We start from the raw sequence: 19023 nt of genomic DNA, 5'->3' as shown, positions 1-19023 counted from the left end.
TATCATATCAATACAGTATACTTATTGAATTTGCTCTTATATGTTTATTTGTAAATTTCGTATATTTTTGATTCCTATTTACATATACGAATGAAATTTATCATACCCATTTTGATACTGATACTTTCAAATCTATATGGATTTATATACAAGCAAATTTCTGATTTCAATACCCATATCTATACTTAGATGCTCAAAACCATACCCATATCTATAATTCTAGTCGCAAAACACACCCCATATTTTCCGCACACCCCTATATAACCGTATGTAAGAAGTTACCCCTCGCGGGATATTCTGTTTCTGAAGATTTCGAGCGGACACAAAAATGTTACAGACAGACAAGGGCGCATTCCCATTAACCCCGTTCTGATAAGTAGCGACGAAGTAATAACATTTTATGATCAGGTTCAATTAACACATATTTGAAATTTTAAACTTCTGACTTACTGTTATGAGAAGTTGGAATAAGAAATAAATCTCTGCTGTAGTTTTAAAACAATGCATCAAATGCAGCTTTACATGTTGTATTTATCAATTTTGACAAATTATATTTCAAGTAAACACTTGAATGCACAATCTCATCATTTAAATTGATGTTAACACAAAACTGGATGCTTAAAAGGATTTTCTTATAAATCCCAACACAAAATACAGTTAAAATGAAAATAGAATACCCCTTAAATGAACAACGTCATTGAAAAGTACTTGTAAAGTCTTGTTATATTAAAAGAATCGAAATAATATTACAAAAATTAATTAAGAACACCAAATTAAGTATTGTTATAAACAAGAGGGCCATGATGGCCCTGTATAGCTCCACTGTTTTTTCTTTGCGAAAAAAACGTGTAATGCGCATGGGTTGAAATGTACTCAAGCATGTGACTTTCTCTTTCTATCCCTCGTCCCACTTGGCGCATAAAGTTGGGAGGGTGAGCATTTTTATATATGGAAAAAGTTACTACCGTGTTAACTAAACAGACAAAAAAGCCCAGGAATTGTTGCACAGGTCCTTTGCTTATAACGTAGGTACATTTATCTCTCCAAAAGATATTGTCGTTCTTTCTATTTCACATATTTTTAGATGCTGAAGATCAAATCTACGCATTTGATTTGAAACAGATTCACAAGACCCATAGGAATCAAAATGCCTTAACCCTTTACCAAACAACACATTTTGGACTTTCCCAATTTGAAAGAGGTTACAGACGTCAATTGAATTAAAATGGAATATGAAGGAAATGATCAGGTAGGGTAGAAATAATTGTGATAAAAGGAGAAATTGCTCATCAACCCACACATCCCTAAGACCAACAGGCCTGAGAATATTATGATAATCTAAAGATTATTTCTTTATATTTATAAATGTATTTAATTAAGTAATACATTTGACTTCTAAGATCAATTCATAACTTATATTAAGAAAATTATAAAATGGTCAGAAATATACATGGATTGTTGAGCAATTGACAATCATTTCAACAATTCATGATCAGTCACCTTTCACAAATGGAACAATGAATCATTAGTTATTAAAAAGCAGCATATACGATAGTTAAGAACATTGCACTTAATTAATTTCAACACCTCTTGGATACAAAGTTTGAGTTTACCGTGCAGTATCGTATATTGACTTTCCTTGAAATAATTATGTTCATGGAAGTTGTGTTTTTAAAATCAATAATATATTATTAAACTGGTTTTAACACTACAAAAAAGACATGAAATTAACATGTCATCCAAAATATTTTCATCCGGATATATGGTCACTTTCGACATATTTAAATAAAACCCGACTTTTTTCAGTTTATTAGAAAAACATTCATAACACATGTTCTTACTTCAATGCCTTTGTAAGCAGTCACCATCTGACCTAAAATGGCACTAAATGACAGGGTTTTATCTCATGTTTACAAGATGTTGATGTTGTTGTTGGTCACAGCCAAACGGCCGCAGTAATCTCCACTGGTAAACGTCATATGTTCAGTTTTGTGACCCCCGGGGCCGGGTCAAATTTGAGCCCAGGGAAATAATTTGAACAAATTTGGTAGAGGACTATTAGATATCACTACATACCAAAGTAGTAGCCCTAGGCTCTATAATTAAGAACAAGAAGATTTTTAAAGTTTGCACAAAATAGGCCTTATTTAAGCATATGTTCATTTTTGTGACCCCTGGGGCAAGGTCAAATTTGTTCCTAGGAGCATAATTTGAAAAAACTAAGTAGAGAACTATTAGATGTCACTACCTACCGAATTTGGTAGAAATAGGCCCAATGGTTATGGACAAGATTTTTATAGTTTGCACAAAATGGGCCCGATATAAGCACATGTTCAATTTTGTGACCTCTGGGGAACGGTCAAATTTGATCCCAGGGGATTAATATGAACAAACTTGGTAGAGGACTATAAGATGTCATTACATACCAAATTTGGTAGCCCTATGCCATACAGTTATGGACAAGAAAATTTTTAAAGTTTGCACAAAATAGGCCTTATATAAGCAAATTTTCGATTTTCGCACGGACGCACACACGACGGACACAGGACCATGACATAAGCCCAGCTGGCCTTTGGCCAGTGGAGCTAAAAATCACCAAAATAAAGCCCATTCCAAGTTTGATGTATTTTTTAAAATTCACATAATACATTGTGTTTTTTAATATAAAAATAATAAACAATTAATGACATTTCATTGAGACTAGTGTTTTTGTTTTGATAACAAATAAAAAGACAATAAAAATAATACAAACACTAAAAACTACAATAATTGTTATTTAGTATTGGTCATGAGACAATTGTTTCCTGTCAGCTTGTATGCAGACATGTACAATATCAGTGTAAATACATAATAACAAGAATTGTTTAAATCTCAACAAAAATGAACACAAACATTCTTGGTGTAAACTCAATAATTGCACATGTGTATTTTTTGGTTAAGTACCCGTAGCTACAATTAAAGGACTAGTCAGGATGGACATATCCATCTTAGAATGGATTGAACCATAACCGTATTGGCCCAATAAAATACATGTGTTATTGTTTGAGTCATATCTGGCTGCTTTTAAAAAGTATTACTGTTAATAAACATCTTAAATAATGTTATAAATAATAAGAAACTCACAACATCAAGATCTAACTGGCTTTGTTGTATTGAAGCACATGGTCTATACTGACTGAAACCTTTCTCTGTGTGCACACATACACTAAACATTGCTAAAAGTGTACACAAATATACAAGGATCATGAAACTGCAGCAACATTATCAGGAGACAAGGGCTGTTTGTAAAACATGCATGACCCCCATATGGGCTGTCAGTTGTAGTGGCAGCCATTGTGTGAGCACGTTTTTTGTCACTGTGACCTTGACCTTTGACCTAGTGACCTGAAAATCAAAAGGGGTCATCTGCCAGTCATAATGTACCTATGAAGTTTCATGATCCTAGGTCTTATTATTCTTGAGTTATCATCAGGAAACCATTTTACTGTTTCGAGTCACTGTGACCTTGACCTTGGACATAGTGACCTGAAAATCAATAGGGGTCATCTGCCAGTCATGATCAATGCTTCTATTTAGTTTCATGATCCTAGGCGTAAGCTTCTTGAGTTATCATCCGGAAACCATTTTAGATATTGTAAAACTTTAACCAAGGTTTAAGTTTTGGACAAACACAATTAATGAATCACTGTGACCTTGACCTTTGACCTAGTGACCTGAAAATCAATAGGGGTCATCTGCCAGTCATGATCAATGTACCTATGAAGTTTCATGATCCTAGGCGTAAGCATTCTTGAGTTATCATCCGGAAACCATTTTACTGGTTCGAGTCACTGTGACCTTGACCTTTGACCTAGTGACCTGAACATCAATAGGGGTCATCTGCGAGTCATGCTCAATGTACCTATGAAGTTTCATGATCCTAGGCCTAAGCGTTCTTGAGTTATCATCCGGAAACCATTTTACTGGTTCGAGTCACTGTAACCGTGACCTTTAACCTAATGACCTGAAAATCATTAGGGATCTTCTGCCAGTCATGATCAATGTGCCTATGAAGTTTCATGATCCTAGGCCTAAGCGTTCTTGAGTTATCATCCGGAAACCATCTGGTGGACGGACAGACGGACAGACTGCCAGACCGACATGAGCAAAACAATATACCCCCTCTTCTTTGAAGGGGGGCATAAATATCATGTTCAGAGCTGAACTAAAAAATTGAGAATGTTCATGATACTGGGTCCATGACAAAGTGAACTCTTAGTTAGTTACCTCCCTTGAATACCACCTAGAAACTGGTGCATGCTTATGGTTGGTTTTTATCATTGATCCTAATGTTCTACATAGTGAACCTATACATTTAATATCTCTGTAATAAATAAATTAGAAAGTTCTTAGATTGTGCATTTTGAATACATGCTTTTTTAAACTTATCATTATAACAAGGGCTGTTTGTAAAACATGCATGCCCCCCATATGGGCTCTCCGTTGTAGTAACAGCCATTGTGTGAATATGTTTTTTGTCACTGTATGTCAATGACCTGTGAAATGTATCCAATTAATAGTGCAAAAACCAATCAGGACCTATACTAATCAATTATATCCATTATATGATTGAGTCTTTGATTTTTTGGATTCCTTTCACACATTTTGACTTATTTGACAATATGTGAAACGTGCACACAATTTGTAATGTTTTATTTATTAATGGTAATGAAACATGTTATTTATAGCAGTTAACTCCCCTAGTCAATGACCACCATAGATAGCAATGCAATCTGATTAAAAATAGCCAAGGCTAGTGTTGTGTATTGGGCAAATGTATACAAGTGCAACTTGACCACATGACCAGTATCATGTGTTTACAACACACAGAAATCAGTTATGTAATAGACCATTAATTCCACTCCCAACTTTGGCCACTTGCCAAGATACTGACCAGTATCAGATGGGGTTGTGAAACTGTGTAAACAGTGAACACCAGTCCATGTAATACTGGCCTACCACTTGTACTAGTTGATTTGGAGTTAGTTACAGTAATGCATGTACAAATGAGACACTAAGCTCAAAAGTTAATTAATGTGCCTCTGAAAACTAACCAGAGAAGTGGGTTGAAATTTACAATCTTTACTTGGCATTTGAGGAAATCTGAACTCTCAGGGTTTGGATAGAACATCCCCAAATTAACTTTTCTTTACACTTTTCTTTCTTATTTTTGTTCAATACACAAATATTAACCTAACTTTACAAATCCTGTACAGTAAAGGAAACTAAATCTAAGTTGATATTTTAATATGCTTGATCCTATTTATGTATTAACATTGTTTTATACATACAAACTGTGTTGCTGTTTTTCAATTAACAAGCAGATTAAAAATTAATTATATTTTTATGTATAATTTGAATTGACAAAATTAAATGCAAGTTGCGTAGCAAGAATTACATGTTTGATTTATTGTCAGTGAATCGTGACATTTTCTCAATGTTTCAGACCACCAGTTTGTCAAAGCTATCAACCGCTTGGATGGTCAAGCTAAATAGAATTGACCCAGCAAATCACAACTGTCCTGTTGCCATATAATATTACATATCATATTACATTGGTTTTTTAAATGTTGAGTTCTCACGTCATTTCCATAAACATAGTATTTACTGGCACAGAAACAAAGGCTTATACATCATTATGAATGAACATGTGTCAAAAATTCAATTTGTAAGTCTCTTTACTGGACAGTGTGAAAACAGAATAAACTAGTGACCTGAAAATCAATAGGGGTCATCTGCGAGTCACGATCAATGTACCTATGAAGTGTCATGATCCTAGGCAAAAGCGTTCTTGAGTTATCATCCGAAAATCATTTTACTATTTCGGGTCACCGTGACCTTGACCTTTGACCTTGTGACCTCAAAATCAATAGGGGTCATCTGCGAGTCTTGATCAATCTACCCATGAAGTTTCATGATCCTAGGCGTATGCGTTCTTGAGTTATCAACCGGAAACCATTTTACTATTTCGGGTCACCGTGACCTTGACCTTTGACCTAGTGACCTCAAAATCAATAGGGGTCATCTGCGAGTCATGATCAATCTACCCATGAAGTTTCATGATCCTAGGCGTATGCATTCTTAAGTTATCATCCGGAAACCATTTTACTATTTCGGGTCACCGTGACCTTGACCTTTGACCTAGTAACCTCAAAATCAATAGGGGTCATCTGCAAGTCATGATCAATCTACCCATAAAGTTTCATGATCCTAGGCGTATGCATTCTTGAGTTATCATCCGGAAACTATTTTACTATTTCGGGTCATAGTGACCTTGACCTTTGACCTAGTGACCTCAAAATCAATAGGGGTCATCTGCAAGTCATGATCAATCTACCCATGAAGTTTCATGATCCTAGGCATATGCGTTCTTGAGTTATCATACGACAACCACCTGGTGGACGGACCGACCTACCGACCGACCGACCGACATGAGCAAAGCAATATACCCCCTTTTCTTCGAAGGGGGGCATAAAAAGTTCTTGTCCACTTGTCTGTTATGCCTACACAATACAAGACAATAAATATGCTGCCACATTGAACTTAAAAGAATTATTACAGCAAGGATCAGCAGCTTTTCATGGTCATTAAAACAAGGCAATATTATGAAGAAAACACAATGCAAGTGAAACAATTATATGTAAAAATATATGTATTTCATGCTACATTACTTCAAAACTACAAATGTAAAAAAGTCAACCCATTAATCCAATAAAAAAAACAATAATTGAATGACTTAAGTACGTTATATTTACAAAAGGGTCAAAGGCCCTAAGGCACTCACATGAGACCAAATTAAATTCAACTGTTCCAAGCTGATATATTTAACAAGGGCTGTTTGTAAAACATGCATGCCCCCCATATGGGCTGTCCATTGTAGTGGCAGCCATTGTGTGAGTACGATTTTTGTCACTGTGACCTTGACCTTTGACCTAGTGACCTGAAAATCAATAGGGGTCATCTGCGAGTCACGATCAATGTACCTATGAAGTGTCATGATCCTAGGCAAAAGCGTTCGTGAGTTATCATCCGAAAATCATTTTACTATTTCGGGTCACCGTGACCTTGACCTTTGACCTTGTGACCTCAAAATCAATAGGGGTCATCTGCGAGTCATGATCAATCTACCTATGAAGTTTCATGATCCTAGGCGTATGCGTTCTTGAGTTATCATCCGAAAACCATTTTACTATTTCAGGTCACCGTGACCTTGACCTTTGACCTAGTGACCTCAAAAACAATAGGGGTCATCTGCAAGTCATGATCAATCTACCCATGAAGTTTCATGATCCTAGGCGTATGCGTTCTTGAATTATCATCCGGAAACCATTTTACTATTTCGGGTCACCGTGACCTTGACCTTTGACCTAGTGACCTCAAAATTGATAGGGGTCATCTGCGAGTCATGATCAATCTACCCATGAAGTTTCATGATCCTAGGCGTATGCGTTCTTGAGTTATCATCCGGAAACCATTTTACTATTTCGGGTCACCGTGACCTAGTGACCTCAAAATTGATAGGCAGGGGACAAAAATATTTATAAATTGCACTCGTCCTGCAGGACAAGTGCATTAAAATTTTCACTCGTCCTGCAAACACATGCACTTGTCCTTCAAATATGTGTGAAAGAAAGATTGCAAAGGACTGATATGACTAAAAATGTTTCCTATATCACTGCTAAAATGCTGCTTACTTAGTTATTCATGCCAGCTGATCATGGAAGAAATGTTAACTTACTTTATTTATGAGGAACACAAAATAAATAAATGAAGACAAATTTGTTTTTTCCTTTTTCTAATGCTTGCGTGCTTTCCATTTCGGATGGTTGAACATCGCTCCTGCCCCCTTTAAAGAACGCTCGTATGTCAGACATTTTTCAGATGAAATTCAGACTGGTTGAAAACGGTACTTTGCAGTAAAATAATTCTTTAAAAAAATCAATACTTACAGTGAATGAATTTAGATGGTTCATTGTCAACATGGACGCGCAAAGTTTACACCAAAAAGCCAATATTTACTCCGGGACACAGTCTCGCATAACAACGCGCACCTGCTGTATGAAATTTACAATTACGATTTCCTGTTCATTCGCGTTCTACTTTTGGAATAGATATGCTTTAAGAAATGATTTTATTTCATGAAAAAGAGTCTTACTGGTCAGAAAATACATATTTTAACATCAGTTTTTTTTCACTCGTCCTGTAGGACGAGAGCTTTAGGGAAATTCACTCGTCCTTTCAAGATTTCACTCGTCAATACGAGCGGACGAGTGGAATTTTTGTCCCCTGATAGGGGTCATCTGCGAGTCATGATCAATCTACCCATGAAGTTTCATGATCCTAGGCGTATGCGTTCTTGAGTTATCATCCGGAAACCATTTTACTATTTCGGGTCACGGTGACCTTGACCTTTGACCTAGTGACCTCAAAATCAATAGCGGTCATCTGCGAGTCATGATCAATCTACCCATGAAGTTTCATGATCCTAAGCGTATGCGTTCTTGAGTTATCATCCGGAAACCATTTTACTATTTCGGGTCACCGTGACCTTGACCTTTGACCTAGTGACCCCAAAATCAATAGGGGTCATCTGCGAGTCATGATCAATGTACCTATGAAGTTTCATGATCCTAGCCCCAAGCGTTCTTGAGTTATCATACGACAACCACCTGGTGGACGGACCGACCGACCGACCGACCGACCGACCGACCGACCTACCGACCGACCGACCGACCGACATGAGCAAAGCATATACCCCCTCTTCTTCGAAGGGGGGCATAATTATGTAAAAGATTCAAGATACAGACAAATAGAGACATCAGTTAAACTTACTCAAATTAAAAAGTATATAAATTAACAACACTTATGTTTCCTTTTCTCAGCCAAGAATAAAATTGCATAACCAACATAAAATTTAACCAAAAAGTTGTAAAAACTACAAAATAAAGTAAAATGAATGAATATTGTGAAACAAGTTCTTCTTTTTTATACACAATCAAAAAAACTAAGTGATGAAACAAACTTAAATTCCCTTTTTACAGAAAGATACTTTGTTCAATATCAGGTTCCATAATCATTGTACTTTAAATACAATACTTTTAATCAGATGGAAATTGCAATTTTTCAAATCTACTTTTCTGAATGAAAAATTTCTGCCAGAGGATCAAAGGGTAACGTGCTAGTTGGTACATATAAGCACACAAAACAAGGAGCATACTCACAAGTCAAAACAATACGTACAAAAATGTGCATGATATGCAGTTAAATACAAAGTCATGACTTAATCAAATTACCTAGAGAAATAAAAATGATTTGAAGTTGTTGAAATCTTGTTCTAACCAAATGTCTATTTGTTGAACTAAATTGCTAGTTTGTCTTGTTGTTTTTGGAAAACGGATTATTGCCTGATTAAACAACTATTAACAATAGGTGAAATTTAATTAGCCCACAATTTTAATAATATCCAAACAATTGTAATAACTGTAAATATTACCACACATTAATTTTTGCATTACCCTTTTTCAACTATGATAACACTTTTTTTTTAAATTCATTGTCATTGAAATTATATGTGTGACAATATTTATTGTGTCGTTTTACTGAAAGAAATAATTCACAGTTTTACCCTAAAAGAAAAACATTATCCTCTATCTATCTCACTCATGTGTCCTCTATGCAGGATGTACTTTACAAACAAATGAGGGCAAAATTAATGTGGCCAAAATGTAAGTTCATTAAAGATATCTGTGTATAATTGACAGTCATTACTCTGTCCGTGCTATTATGCCTTCGTTTATACACTGCTTGGGGATGGGGCTAAAACCCGCCCAGCGCCATGGGAGGCAGAGGTTGGTCAGGGCAGGGGATCAGAGGGGTCGCTCCTGCAATATAAACTTAGTTATCTATGATTCAATTTATACAGTTAATATATTCAATTATACATACATGCGTTCACAGCATAATATTGGGTACGAAATACAACAGAATTGGACGTTAAGCATGGTACTGTATGGCTAAAATACGTATTAAATTGAAAAGTAATTGCGCTTTTTATCTGTAATGCAATCTTACTTTCACTTAATGTCATTGTATTTAAAACATCTTAACAAGAGTGCCAAACTGTCACAAGATACGCCCGTTCGAAGGTTTTGGACACCATGCTCAATGCTTGAAAGTGTCCTCAAGACCTAGTTATTGACCCGGCATGACCCATATTTGAACTTGACCTAGATATCACTTAGATGTAACATCTGACTAAATTTGGTGAAGATCAGATGAAAACTACTTCAATTAAAGAGCGGACAACATGCTTAATGCTTGAAATGCACTATGTGACCTCGTTTTTGACCCGGCATGACCCATGTTCGAACTTGACCTACATATCATCTAGACACAACTTCTGACCAAATTAGGTGAAGATCAGATGAAAACTACTTCAATTAGAGAGCGGACACCATGCTAAATGCTTGAAATGCACTAAGTAACCTCGTGACCTAGTTTTTGACCCGGCATGACCCATATTTGAACTTGACCTACATATCATCTAGACACAACTTCTGACCAAATTTGGTGAAGATCGGATGAATACAATTTGAATTAGAGTCCGGACAAAGTGGTGCCGTTGAAAATGCACTAATTGACCCTATGACCTAGTTTTTGACCCGGCATGACCCATATTCGAACTTGGCCTATATATCAACTAGATGCAACTGCTGACCAAGTTTGGTGAAGATCGGATGAATACAATTTGAAATAGAGTCCGGACAAAGTGGCCCCGTTGAAAATGCACTTATTGACCCTATGACCTAGTTTTTGACCCGGCATGACCCATATTCGAACTTGGCCTAGATATTAACTAGATACAACTGCTGACCAAGTTTGGTGAAGATCGGATGAATACAATTTGAAATAGAGTCCGGACAAAGTGGCCCCTTTGAAAATGCACTTATTGACCCTATGACCTAGTTTTTGACCCGGCATGACCCATATTCGAACTTGGCCTAGATATCAACTAGATGCAACTGCTGACCAAGTTTGGTGAAGATCGGATGAATACAATTTGAATTAGAGTCCGGACAAAGTGATGCCTTCCGCCCGCCGCCCGCCGCCCGCCGCCCGCCGCCCGCCCGCCGCCAAGGGGTTTCACATAATACGTCCCGTATTTTATACGGGCGTATAAAAATGGAAACAAACTGTGTCCAGACAGACATCATGTTTACATTAACCAGATAGTAAAAGTGATGTATCTATATACAATTAAATAAGACTGAATACACTGAAGTCAGTCAATATCCCAAGAAGTACTTCTAATAAATTGGTCTTCAGCAAAATAGCAGAAAAAGAGTTTAAATTCACAAAGCTCGTTTGGATTTTTTAAACTTTAAGTAGCATTTATTCAATTTTTTTTCTGATGGAAAGCAATATGGTGCACATAATCAGACTGAATCTTTTTATTTATTCAAAGTAACCCAATTTTATGAAACAGATTAATAGCAATCTTGATGTCTCCGGTTTGATCTCAAATCTTAAGCATTCACAAAAGCTTTTCTCAAGAAAAAAGTACTTCATCTACCCAAGAAATGGACTCTGCAGTCTCAATAAGTCTAAGGCTTGTGATGCCATAGAAACTCACTGAGAACATTTTTAACAACCAGAGCTGTCCAAATTTAAGACAGCATGCTGAATTATTCTTCTACAAGTTTTGACTCTAGGGCATGATTTGAACAAACTTTGACGAGGACATTAACCTTAAGATTATTATAAAATACTAATATATACTATACCATTTGTCATGATCCTCCACTTTCTTTTGTAGATGATTACAACCACACATACTAATGCGACGAATACAGCACAAGGATCCAATAAGAAGCTTATGATAAATCCCACAACATCAAAACCACCAACAGCCTCACTTTTGTTTGAACCTCCTTAAATATTCAAAAAAATAACTTGAACTGCAGATATCACCAGCATGCAGATTTCTCATAAACATATAGGTCAATAAAGCATTCAGTATCTTAAATGGTTCAGATTAAATGGCTTAACAAAAAATAAACAAAGGGAATAAATATATAAATAATCCAGCTAGAGTAATACATTTGGGGGGGGGGGGGCTAATTTGGAGCAAAAATTTGGCACATACCAGACCATGTGAGCTGTAGGTGACATATCTGGTTATAGGGAGGAATAACCAGAATGAAAAAGAGTTCCGCGGTCAGAGACATATGCCCCCTTCCAAACAGGGCTTTGAACATGTGACCCCAATTTCAATAGGGGTTATCCACTTTTTGAGGTCAATGCACATGTGAAGTTTCAAGCCAATCGGTCTATTAGTTGATGATATATTGATCATACGATTTTCACACTTATTGTGACAGTGACAGGTAACCTTTGACCCAAGAGACCCTTATTTCAATAGGTGTCATCTAATGTCTAAGGCCAGAGCACATGGGAAGTATCAAGCAAATAAGTTGAGTCTGTTGATTAGTTATTGATCAGAAACGATTTCACACTTAGTGAGACAGTGACCGTGACCTTGACCTTGACCTAGTGCCCCCAATTTCAATAGGGGTCATCTACTGTCCAAGGCCAAATGCACATGTGAGGTATCAAGCCAATCGGTCATTGACGAATTATTGATCGGAAACAAACTGGTCTACCGACCCAGAACGACCGATAGACAGACAGACCGACATCCAGCAAAAAAATAAACCCCCTCTTCCTTCAGGGGGGGGGGGGGGGAGCTTATAGCTGGATAAGGAAAACTGACAAAGGGAATTAACTGTGTAAATAATGAAACTGGAGTTAAAACCCTTGTGCAAAACAATATTTTTCACATTAAGGTATATATGTACATGCCTGAAATTTAAATGTGATATATTTAGGTTTTTAAAGTTAAAATCCAAACAAAAACATCTTACAAAAAAATACATGAACACTGACAGGACAAGCTGTTTCTCCAGTGGGTATGAAGGGTATAAATAGGTTTCTTAGTACTCAACGTCTATTTACCAAAAATAGACTGCCCTAAGCCTATTATGTTAAACATTATCACTTCAACCATGTTTTAATTTTGGGAAAAATTATTTACAATTAAAGTAATTTCATCAGATATCGGATAAAAAAACTCACCAAGAGGTACATGTATTGCCCTCTTCATAAAGTATGTCTTTTGTAGAGAAACACCTGGTCTAATAGATGTACAGAACAGTTGACATAGGTGTAGAAAGATGTTTTGTTTTCTGCCAATTCATTTTTAAAACTTTTATGGTTTGTTTTCTCCAATTGATGCTGGATGCTGAGGGATGAGACATTCCACCCATAGGCTGTTGTGGTAACTATACACAGATTCTCACTTCCATTTATTTCAGTGCTAACCCGTCTGTAGATCTGCCATAGTCATTAGCACTTTTCTATGGAATTCCGTAGAAAATATTATGGAATTCTACGGAAATCGATGGAAATCCATGGAATTCGATGGAATTCCATCCACTTGCCAATTTTCCATCTGAAGCTGTTATGGAATTCCACGGAATCTTGACTAAAATTCCATGCATTTCGACGGAATGTATGGAAAACACCATGGAAGTTGGACTTAGCCATTTTTTTTCAACGGAAATCGTTATGGAAAATAACTTATACATTTTCTTGGATGGAAATCATGGAAAATAACTTAGAAAATTTTCGCTGGTTGTCTGAAATGTATTTGTAGTTTAATACATGTATAAATTTATTTGCATCATGTATTTTGTATTTAAAAGAAATGCAATAAAGATATATATAAATTTGTTCTAGAATTGGAACAGTTCTGGAACTGTTCCATATTTGTGTTCTAAACGTATGTTCTGGAATTGTTCCAAAACAGTTTTTTTAGAATAATCCAGAACATTTGTGGAAAATGGCTTAGGACTGAAACTGTTCCAATAATTTCAATAATCTTTTCAGAAACATTTCAAGGACAAAATATGGTCAAAAATTTCAAAAAATGTTTTAAAATGTAGTTCTAGAACACATCTAGAATGCTTTAAGAACCAGTTAGTTCTACAAAAAGTTCTTATGGGGAATAAGAACACATATAGTACACTCTACACTTACAAATAGCCAAATGAATTCATAGTAGTGACAGCAGCAGCAGCAGTAGTAGTAGTAGTTGTAGATGTAGTTGCTGTATTAGTAGTAGTAGTTGTTGTTGTTGTAGTAGGTGTTGTTGTTGTAGTAATTGATGTAGTAGCAGTAGTGTTTTTTATATCAGTAGAGGTTGTGGTGGTAGTACTAGTAGTAGTAGCATTAACAGTTCTGTAGCAATAGTAGTAGCAATAGAGGTAGCAGTAGTAGTAGTTGTTGCTGTAGTAGCAGTTGTTGCTGCTGCTGTTGCTGCTGTTGTTGTTGCTGCTGTTGTTGTTGCTGCTGTTATTGTTGCTGTTGTGTGTTGGTGGTGGTGTTGTTGATGCTGTAGTAATTAAAGTAGTAGTTCTGCAGAAGTAGGAGTAGTTGTTACTTTCAAAGCAATTCTACAAGTTTAAATTCCTTAACCCTGTCCAAGTGGTATACCCACTGTTTTTTCTCAATATCAAACTCAGCCAGTCCAGGTTGTCAAATAACAATCTATCTGATAAGCCAAGCATGTGTTGTACATCAGATGTTGGGTATGTTGCTGCAAATCTATTGGTTATAAGATATAACAGCCTTTTCTAATTGGCTGAATTCAAATACAGAGAGTTTACCTGTTAGATTGATAACATGAAACATGGGTGGACAATGTACTGGTTTAACTGTTAAAATAAAGTTAAAGACATTTAACAAACAGAAGAGTTCATTAGTTTTTTCCATTAAAAACACTTTCTTAAAATACTTATGTATTTATATCATTTGGAAAGTGACATGAAATATTGCTAAAGAGTGATGCATACAGTGTTTGAGCAGTCTGTCTAGGAATAGAACAACAACTGAAGGTTTGTGATTTTTATTATTTCTAAATATTCCTTTAAATTTAATCTTCTTATGACATTATTGTAGACCTTTTTATGTGATATTTGAGGTTTTAGTATGGCAAATATTAGTTTAAAAGCAGCTGTCACCCCAAATTTTCACTTAGTGGAGTTTGCAGGTTGAAAAAGGAAGTAATAAAGACCTATGTGGAGAAATTAATAAACGTTGAATGTAGTAACGTAATTTTATCATGCAATGTTATGGAACTGCAGGCTAAGGAAGTTTTTACTGTGCATGTTGAGCACTCAATGCTCATTAATGGTGTTAATGTTTATTATTATCCCCCGCCATAGGCGGAGGGATATTGTTTTGGCGTTGTCTGTCCGTCCTTCCATCCTTACGTCTGTCTGTCTTTCCATCCGTCCGTAGCCATATCTTGGAAGTGCTTTGGCAGATTTCACTGAACTTGGTATGAGTATGTATATGGATAAGAGCATGATGCATGCCAAATGGCATTGTACACCATTAGTTTAATAACAGAGTTATGGCCCTTTGTATCTTGAAAAAATGCTTTTTGTGTGTCCTAGGCCATATCCTGGAAGTGCTTTGGCGGATTTCATTGAACCTGGTTCGAGTATATATATGGATAAAAGGATGATGCACGCCAAATGGGAATTGTACACCATCTGTTAAAAAACGGGGTTATGGCCCTTTATATCTTTAAAAAATGCTTGTTTGAGTGTCAAATATAATACTTATGTGTCCAGAAGCATGTTTGGTGGGGATATCAATTCAACGTATTTGCTTGTAAATAAAAAAATTAAACCAATGGAATTGGTTTTTTAGGTATCTGAGTGTGCATTTTCATACCAATAGAATTACACATCATTCTAATTATAGCAATAATAAATTTATACTAATCATACCAAAAATTAAGTTATGCTTAGTGCTTTGCAATGTATTCACTTCGTTTTTAGTTCTCTTGCTAAAGACCATTTAACAACTTAATATTTAAAAACAATTCATGAATTACGTTCCCTATACATTTTCATTATGTGCTTTAATTACCATTGACCAGTTGATGGAAGATACTGCAGAGTTTGGCAGGGAAATAATCCAACAGCAAAGCGGCTCTTTAAGCGCATTTACCTAGAGGACTTACAGGGCCACAATTCATGGTAAATATTGTCCAGCCTCGCTAGATAAGTATTTAAGGTTAACCACCTGAAAGTTATTTTGTCTTTTTGAATTCAATATTTGGTCTAAGTCAGTTACACTTTTCTGGATCCTCATGGGATAACTTTAAAAGTATAAAGTATTTTTTCATGAAACTTAAACATGAACAGATGACAATAAGGACATTTTGCACGTCATTTCATGTTGTTATAATGCAAGAATTCTGGTTGCTATGGCAACAAATATATTTAACAACTTAAAAATAGTGAAGTTTACAGTTAGGGGACCATATTGCTTTGCAATCTCTTGTTATAGTTTGAATGTAAATAACTCTTTGCTTTAGACATTTTATGATTTTTATACGCCCGTATAAATACGGGACGTATTAGTGAAACCCCTTGGCGGGCGGCGGGCGGGCGGGCGGCGGGGGCGGGCGGCGGGCGGCGGGCGGATCGGAAGGCATCACTTTGTCCGGACTCCTAATTCAAAATTGTATTCATCCGATCTTCACCAAACTTGGTCAGCAGTTGCATCTAGTTGATATCTAGGCCAAGTTCGAATATGGGTCATGCCGGGTCAAAAACTAGGTCATAGGGTCAATAAGTGCATTTTCAAAGGGGCCACTTTGTCCGGACTCTATTTCAAATTGTATTCATCCGATCTTCACCAAACTTGGTCAGCAGTTGCATCTAGTTGATATCTAGGCCAAGTTCGAATATGGGTCATGCCGGGTCAAAAACTAGGTCATAGGGTCAATAAGTGCATTTTCAAAGGGGCCACTTTGTCCGGACTCTATTTCAAATTGTATTCATCCGATCTTCACCAAACTTGGTCAGCAGTTGCATCTAGTTGATATATAGGCCAAGTTCGAATATGGGTCATGCCGGGTCAAAAACTAGGTCATAGGGTCAATTAGTGCATTTTCAACGGCGCCACTTTGTCCGGACTCTAATTCAAATTGTTTCATCCGATTCACCAAATTTGGTCAGAAGTTGTGTCTAGATGATATGTAGGTCAAGTTCAAATATGGGTCATGCCGTGTCAAAAACTAGGTCACGAGGTTACTTAGTGCATTTCAAGCATTAGCATGGTGTCCGCTCTCTAATTGAAGTAGTTTTCATCTGATCTTCACCTAATTTGGTCAGAAGTTGTGTCTCGATGATATGTAGGTCAAGTTCGAACATGGGTCATGCCGGGTCAAAAACGAGGGTCACATAGTGCATTTCAAGCATTAAGCATGTTGTCCGCTCTTTAATTGAAGTAGTTTCATCTGATCTTCACCAAATTTAGTCAGATGTTACATCTAAGTGATATCTAGGTCAAGTTCAAATATGGGTCATGCCGGGTCAATAACTAGGTCTTGAGGACACTTTCAAGCATTGAGCATGGTGTCCAAAACCTTCGAACGGGCGTATCTTGTGACAGTTTGGCACTCTTGTTTATTCTGTAGAGCACATGTGAGCAGTATACAATGTACCTCATACCAAAAAGGACCCGGAGGCAGTGATTGGTGTTCAATATTCTCAGAAGAAGAAAAGGAAAATGGCAGTGGAAGACTTGACAAACATTTTTAAAAAACTAGCCTCTGTGTTAAGCCTGGCAGTCTGTGGTGGTGACATGTTTTTATTTGGTTACTTCTTGTATAAAAAAGACCAGTTATTTATTTTGTGAATTGTATTTTGTGTTTGTTTTTGGTCTTAATTTATTTGTTGTTTTTTAATTTAGGAATTTGAAACTTGGATAATTGAATTAAGTCCGTGTTCAACAGTACTGAGCATATAATAATAAATAACCAATTTACAACAGTTGTTAATTTGTTATGTATTATATTAACTATGCTCAGTACTTGAATACTGGCGGTCTGCATGGGAATTTGTTTTCTAGAAAGTTGGTTTCAGACTAAAATATTTGAAGTTAACCTTCGGAACTTTTCTAGAATTGTACTGGAACACATCAACTGAATTACTGAACTTCTGTATCATATGTGAAGTGTTCTAGAATTAATAAGGAACAGTTGTTGAACGTTAAAATTTATGAGAAAAATTCTAGAACAATTGTGCGTGATGTGTGTGTGCATGTAATTGTGTGTGTTATGAACATATGTGAGAAGGAAGTATACTTGTCATTAGAGAAATGTAAAATTCTACTTCTATGTTTATATTGTGCCTTTTATAAGTTTTTTTCTTTCTCACTGTATATGCGTGCATGTTTATGGAGTGTTTTTGAATGTGTGCATGCATGCTGGTGGTTAAGAGAGTTGGTACTTATGAAAATGAACAAGAGTGCCAAACTGTCACAAGATACGCCCGTTTTAAGGCTTTGGACAACTTGATAACTTTATAATGACCCATATTTGAACTTGACCTCCTACATATCATCTAGAACAACTTCTGACAAAGTGATGAAGATCTGATGAAAAACTACTCAATTAGAGAGCGGACACCATGCTAAATGATTGAAATGCACTAATAGACCTCGTGACCTAGTTTTCAACCTTGCATGACCCATATTTGAACTTGACCTACATGTAGATATTGTCTAGACAACCTCTGACCAAATGTTGGTGAAGATCGGATGATAACTACTTCAATTAGAGAGCGGACACCATGCTAAAAATGCTTGAAATGGTTTAGTGACCCTGTGACTAGTTTTTGACCCGGCGTGACCCATATTTGAACTTGACCTAAACATTGTCTAGATACAATTTGACCAAGTTTGGTGAAGATCGGATGAAAAACTATTCAATTAGAGAGGCGGACACCATGCTAAATGCTTGAAATATAAGTGACCCTGTGACCTAGTTTTTGACCGGCATATGACCGCATATTCGAAGTGACCTTAGATATTTCTAGATACAACTTCTGACCAAGTTTGGTG

General features: G+C 36.3%; 1 protein-coding gene and 1 long non-coding RNA gene across 4 annotated transcripts in view; one reads left to right on the top strand and one right to left on the bottom strand.

Annotated features, from left to right (window-relative positions):
• LOC127839354 (nuclear pore complex protein Nup214-like) overlaps nucleotides 1-19023 on the top strand; it is a 259153-nt gene that overhangs the window by 94555 nt on the left and 145575 nt on the right. The gene's annotated exons all lie outside the window — the stretch shown is intronic.
• The window catches only part of LOC127839380 (uncharacterized), a 179156-nt gene continuing 161069 nt past the window's right edge, over nucleotides 937-19023 (bottom strand). The window contains exons 4-5 of one of the 2 annotated variants that reach the window (XR_008030309.1): nucleotides 7125-7538; nucleotides 937-5898 (exon numbers count right to left, since the gene is read on the bottom strand). This is a non-coding gene — a long non-coding RNA (uncharacterized LOC127839380). Of the gene's footprint in view, nucleotides 6181-7124; nucleotides 7539-19023 lie in introns of both variants that reach the window. The other variant, XR_008030308.1, reaches the window with a different exon arrangement.

This window comes from Dreissena polymorpha, chromosome 7 (genome assembly GCF_020536995.1).
Source record: "Dreissena polymorpha isolate Duluth1 chromosome 7, UMN_Dpol_1.0, whole genome shotgun sequence".
Taxonomy (NCBI): domain Eukaryota; kingdom Metazoa; phylum Mollusca; class Bivalvia; order Myida; family Dreissenidae; genus Dreissena; species Dreissena polymorpha.
Note: the sequence above shows the minus strand (reverse complement) of the source record. Positions and strands in the feature narration are given on the sequence as shown.